A 6,478-nucleotide genomic window follows, 5' to 3' on the forward strand; every position below is an offset into this window, starting at 1 on the left:
CTCTTGAATGTTTCTTTTCAGTTAAGAAAATGATAATATAGATTAAATATAAAAATAAAGAGACATGGAGAATGTTTAAGATCACCTTTTTTCAAATCCAGCCCCTTCTTAAAACATTGGTTTAATGTGCCTGCTTTGCATAATTTGTCTTGGGGGAAGAAAACAACAGATTTTTTGTATCATTTCCTACCCCAGAAATCATCTCAGAATACCTTATTAACTTTATCTCACAGCCCCTTGTGGGGTCCCGCCCCACTGGCTGGGAAACACTGGTTTGTGAAAGGCCTAGTGGGCTACTCTCTGCATTGACAGGTGGGTATCTTTATTTTCTGGACAAACACATAAATGAAAGAATACAGCTATGTTTTTTCCATATGATACAAGGTATCATAATATATCATATCAGGCTATATATGTTGCCCCCCACCCATATGCATTTAGCATACTTCACGTGTAAATTATACGTTAAATTAGCATGAATACATTAAGGCTTAAGAATGTTTTATTATCAGTTATATATAACAAGCGAAGCATCTGCACACTCAAGTAAAGCAGGTAAAGCGGCATGCTCTTCTAAAATCAGTTGCATTTTATCAGTAAACACAGAGAAGAAGAAGTGCAGCATGCTCTTAATTTGCTTAAACTGCTGCGCCTGGGTAAAGCAGCATTGTGTAGACTAGAGAGACAAACAATATCAAATCATCTATTTTTTGCTCATTACATCTGAGCCTTCCTCACCCCTGGGTGTGAACACACAACAGGTTAGGAACTTTATCTTTTTAAATTCAATCAATCAATCTAAAAATGCGCCAATTTTGGTTAACTCACCGGTATAGGCAAGGGAGAAGCATGTTATTGTCCATTATCTGTATCAACTGAAAAAAATCCATATTTTTTATATTTTTAATAATGTGTGATGTAACACATGACCAATGTATTAAAGCTTTTAAATTAACAGACAATAACTGTTATGTATTTTGTAAATGTGTTTTGTCAGGTTTTTACTGAAGTGTAGTTTGAAGATATCACAGCAGCCATTTTGACATGTCACATCAATGTGACTTTATTAGTTTAGTGAGTACAACACAGTGAAACTTGTGTTCTCTGCATTAAACCCATCCCATTGTACAGCCATTGTACAACACTTGCAGTCCCACTCCAGTTCTATGCCTGTGCTTTAGTCAGGGGCACTGACAGGACCACAACATGAAATGAAAGCACCTGGAGGAAACCCACACAAGCAAGTGGAGAACATGCAGACTCCACAGAAAATCTGAACCTTGCTGTGAGGCAACAGCACTAACCACTGAGCGACCATGCTGCAGAGAAAAGGGCCAGGTGTATATAATAATTCGCCATAAATCAATTACCTGTAATTAATTGAATTAACAATGACTGAACAACACCATGGTGTTCAATTTTCAGGGTATTTCTCATGCTGGCTCACTGTGACACTTCACTAGAACACGGCCATCATTAAGGTTGGTGGTGGTGGAGTTTTTGTGTTTGCTTTGTTCTGTTTTGCAGATTATAATGTTTCCATTTTATCTAGCTGTGGTGGCGATGCTCTGACTGTGGTTCCTCACCACTTCTGACTGGGTGTACAGGAAGCACTGAAGTGGAACTATTCAACATAAACTGTCTCTGTTAGGACTACACATATTATTAACTATATTATAGTTTGGTAAATGTGTGTTGCAGCACAGACAAACACTGGCTGTGAATTCTGTCATATCTATGGCCTGTCTGTCTGTATTACGAACGTTACATAAACTGAGAACATTGCACACGAAAACGTTACTGGACTAATTGTTTGTCTTTGAACACTAGGGGGAGCCCTCTCCATGTGACATATCCTTGTTTCTTTTAATACACCCTAAAACAGAATATATATTGTGTCATTCCTTCCTATAACATTATAAAGGTTGGTCACAACCCAGGAAGTGCTCCATAGACAGTGAATAACTGAAAGACAGTGGGACCTTTGATGGGAAATCGTGATTCACAGCAATATTAGAAAAAGTAGCATCCAAAGGCAAATAATCTGTGAGGCCATACGAGTATGTTTCACTGTCAGCAGGGGAACAACTCCACCAGATACAGTTTTGATGCACTAGCTTAGTAAACTGATCTTTGTTTTTTTGAAGTTTGATTTAAACCAGTGGAATATTAATGGTCCATATACAAAAAAAAGGTGTTCTTGGGGTGGATTTTCCCGTTTAAAAAAATCAAAGGCGATCAAGCCAAGGGTCTTTTGATCCAGATTACATCACATTGTGGAGTCAAGGAGGAACTTTAAACATTCAAATAAAACTGCAAAGGTTACATCACTTACTGCACTGAGTATAACAACTCCAAAAAAGCAATTTTCCTTAATATGGATGGATGGATGGATGGATGGATGGATGGATGGATGGATAGATAGATAGATAGATAGATGGATAGATGGATAGATGGATAGATAGATAGATAGATGGATAGATGGATAGATGGATAGATAGATAGATAGACAGAGAAAGTCTTCTGAATGATAAAAGTATGGATTCGTTTTTAATCATTGTTAACTACTGTCAAACTCAACCTTTCGAGATTCTCAAATTTATTTTCTGTAGGCAGCCTCATGAGACACCAATTTATTTCTGATACATGCTACTCTTCGTAATCACGTCACAAGGAGACCTCGTCCTGGACCGTCTGTATCTCTGATAACTATTAACAGGCTAATATAAAGCCACAGTTGTATTTGCTCTCCTCCTTCGTCTGTCTCACGGCTCCATCCCTTCACACTGTGCACCGGCCTGCTCAAACGTGAAGCGCTTCAGCCAAATTATGCAACAGCAGTAACGTTCGCCGGCCTCCCATTGGTCGCTCGGCGGGCCACTGAAGGGGCGTGGTTCGCATGTTTTTACACACCATTGGCCCCGTCTTCACAGGGGGCGTGTCAGCTGACTTCATTCACAAAATCTAGCGGCGGAGCGTCACTCCGACATGTGAGTGTCCCTCTGTTTATACTGATGAACACATGTCGCGGCTCCGCAAATGTGAGTGGGGGAGACGCTGCAGCCCCCGCGGAAGACGGAGATCGTCAAGCTTTGAGAAAAACGTTCATGTATTAAGTCTTTTATGGCCAGATATATAAACCTCTATTGCCTATAAGGGCTTTTTAGGTTGTTAAATGACGCAAAACGCCGTTTAAATCTCAACATTTGATAAGAAACAGTTATGAAATCCCTGATCTACCAATGCCAGAGAAGAATCTGTCAGCGTGACACTTCAAAAACAACCAGTGAGAGACTGATGGAGAGATTGTAACTGAGCAAAATGGTCACAAACCAAGTAATGAAGGCTTTGAATTAGGGAAAATGAATTAAACAACACTGTTCATGCTTCTCATGTCGTGAAATATGACTTGCTGTTCAGGCACTGAGGCACATGAAAAAACAGTAGAGAAGGAATTTATGTTTAATCTTTTTCTTTTGTTTAACTTGAATATGCCAGTGAAGTTTCTCTAGTTTAAAGGAAGGTGTAGACAGACAGGTGTCGTTCATAGAGGACACAATGGCAGCAGTGTGTCAATTGTTTCCCAGCTGTTCTGATTTCCAGGTGAAACACTATACGTGGCTCGGCCTCAGCAACCTTAGCAGAGGCAGTCTACAGTTTAGGCTCTCTTTAGGCCCCTGTCCTCCCTCAGGCGGGGTCACATTTCTGTTTTGGTGTCTCGCTCTCAACACGCCCACTCGTGCATTTGGCCTTACAGGAACTCCTGCACGCCTTTACTACCTCAACGCCTTTGTGCTTTCATTACCAGCGAGAAAAACACAATTACAGGGGTATCAACAAAATGAAAAGTCGATATGCCTTAAATATGATTAAGCTTTGTCAGTCTTGCCCTGATATAAACCATAGGATTGTAAACTTCACAGGTTCCATGTCATTTGAGGACACAAGCATCTCAGCAGTGAATCTACAAATTAAATAATACTTCAGAGGCAACATAACTGATTTTCTTTCAGATGTGCATCACTCTATATGTGTCCTGAGTACCCAACCTGAAGAAGGTGGTATTTTCCATATTAGGGACCATTTGGACGTGCTGCCCTTTGACACACATCTATGATTAGGCTAACCGTTGTCACTCCTCTTGAATTCTATGGCATGTCAATACAAGTGACAATAATGAGAAGTGGGTGGAAGAGAAAAAACACACAACCAGGTGGGGGATGGGACTGAAGAGGGAAGGGAGTGAGTATGGTGGGGGGTGGTCTTCAGCATCCATGAACTCAGAGGAGGTTCACTGGGTTCATGTCTTGCAGTGGAATGCTGTTGGGGGTAGAAAATCCTTTGCTATTGACCTGGTGACGGCTCAGAATACACAAACAGAACCCTTTCCTTTGGTTTACTATTACCAAAGGTTAACTTATTGTGTTTTGACAACAATAAATGGGTGGATGGCTCACCTGTCGTTGAAGTAACTAAGTGACACTATATGGCCAAAAGGCTTCAATGACAGGTAGTGTCAATCAAACAAGGCCACAGCCTGCTATGTGTGTGCTGAGAGGACGGGTCGATGGGTTCATGTGTATGTTGTATGCATATGTGGGGGAAGGGGTAGAGCCTCCATCCCTGACGTGCAAGGAGCTTAGGGACATCCACCACTTCTCGTGCTTTAACCTGCTCTTTCACATCTATAAATACCAGTAAAATCTGCCATAATGACCGACCTACAATTAAAGTCTTGTGAGGAGAGATAATACCAATACATAAGATGATTGAGGACAGGAAATTTGTATATGTGTGTGTGGTCTCTATCTATAATATGCGGCACTGCATGTTTGAAGGGAGGGTCAGTGAGTTCACTTCCACACTAACCTATGGGGGAAGGTTGCTACATGATCATAAATCATCGACCTTGAAACTGACTTGCTGCATTATGCTCAAACCCTTTTCACTTAGGCCTACATTTGATTTATTTGTATTATTATTTTAACAATGACACAAAATAGCAAATACATATTTTGTTTATTTTGGGTAGAAGTGTTTTACATTGAAATAAGCAAAACACAGTAGTGGGTTGTAAACTAAATAGATTTACACTAGTTCTGTATGAGCACAATTCTGAGGTACTTGTCGTTTACTAATGCATTTCTATTTTCTGTTACTTTATACTCCCACTCCAAAACATTTTAAAAGGCAATTATTCTACTTTTACTCTACTACATGTATTTGATAACTTTAGTTACTAGTTACTTTAGCAGAATACAGGCTGCATGTCTGAGCAACACATTCTAAAATGTATTTTTAATCAGCAATCGTATAAAAAAATGTGATTCTGATATTCAGAATCAACTAAGTTCAGTATACAGTGCATACATACATATATGACCTTTAAGGAAAGTTTATTTTTCAGTCGCATTCCCAACTCATCAAAAACTGACACACTGAGATGGCAGCCAACCCTTCCTACAATCCCAAGGCGTCAGTATTTGCCAAGCTGGGAATGAGACTCAAATATCATCTCTTCTAACAAATGGGACATTTAAAGGTGCACCATGTAGAAATGGGAAGGAAAATCTTCACTGACTGATGTTTTTTTTATGCCTAAACAAAACCAAATAAACAATCTCCAAGTTTTTACTACATATTAAACTCAATAGACACACTGATCTTGAAGGACAACAGAGTTTCATACAGTTTTACTTAGAGTGGTGGACTCTGCCACCTTTCTAGCTTTGAAAGAGTGTCCTGGAGATCTTATTTCCCTCTCACAATGGTGTGTATATTCAGTTATGGAGACAACAAATATTCCTGAGTTTGTATTATCACCAAATTAATATTGTGAATACCAGAGCTAGGTCTGTACGGTTGACTTTCACTTTTATCAAGGTAATATTTTGAAACATTATCTTTACTTTTACTCAAGAAGGACTTTTAGCTATACATCACTGTCAAATGAATCCAAATTTCACATGAAATATAAAGTGAAATGGCATTAAATATTACAATTGTATCATGGGGGGCGGGCACACAGCATTTCTGTCATGTTTTTACTCATATTTGGGTTGTGAGACCTCAGTCCTTACTGTCAGAAAAAGAAAAATGTGTGTGATGGTAAACACTGAGCTGCAGAGTCTGTCCGTCAGATTTATTTAATAAATCACAAACCAGCATGATGAGGTGAGCTGGGTTGCGTAAGGTTTCTCTTTTCTGGCGCTTTCAGTGTGCGCGTGCTTTTGTGTTTTGGGAGTGAGTTTGAGGGGGCGGGGCCATAAATACTGTGTAGATCAGATGATGCATAGAACATATTGTGCATCTCTCGGCCCGGCGCCGTGGTGTGTGCACGCGTGCGTGTGTTTACACTCGCTCGCTGTAGTAGAGCAGCCCCTGCCCCGACACCACACACACGAGCGACACATGAGTGGGCAGGACCGTGAGTGCCCGGGCCGCCGGCCAATCAACGGCGAGTAAAGCAACCACTGGC

Source organism: Sparus aurata, chromosome 17, assembly GCF_900880675.1.
Source record: "Sparus aurata chromosome 17, fSpaAur1.1, whole genome shotgun sequence".
NCBI classification, from domain to species: domain Eukaryota; kingdom Metazoa; phylum Chordata; class Actinopteri; order Spariformes; family Sparidae; genus Sparus; species Sparus aurata.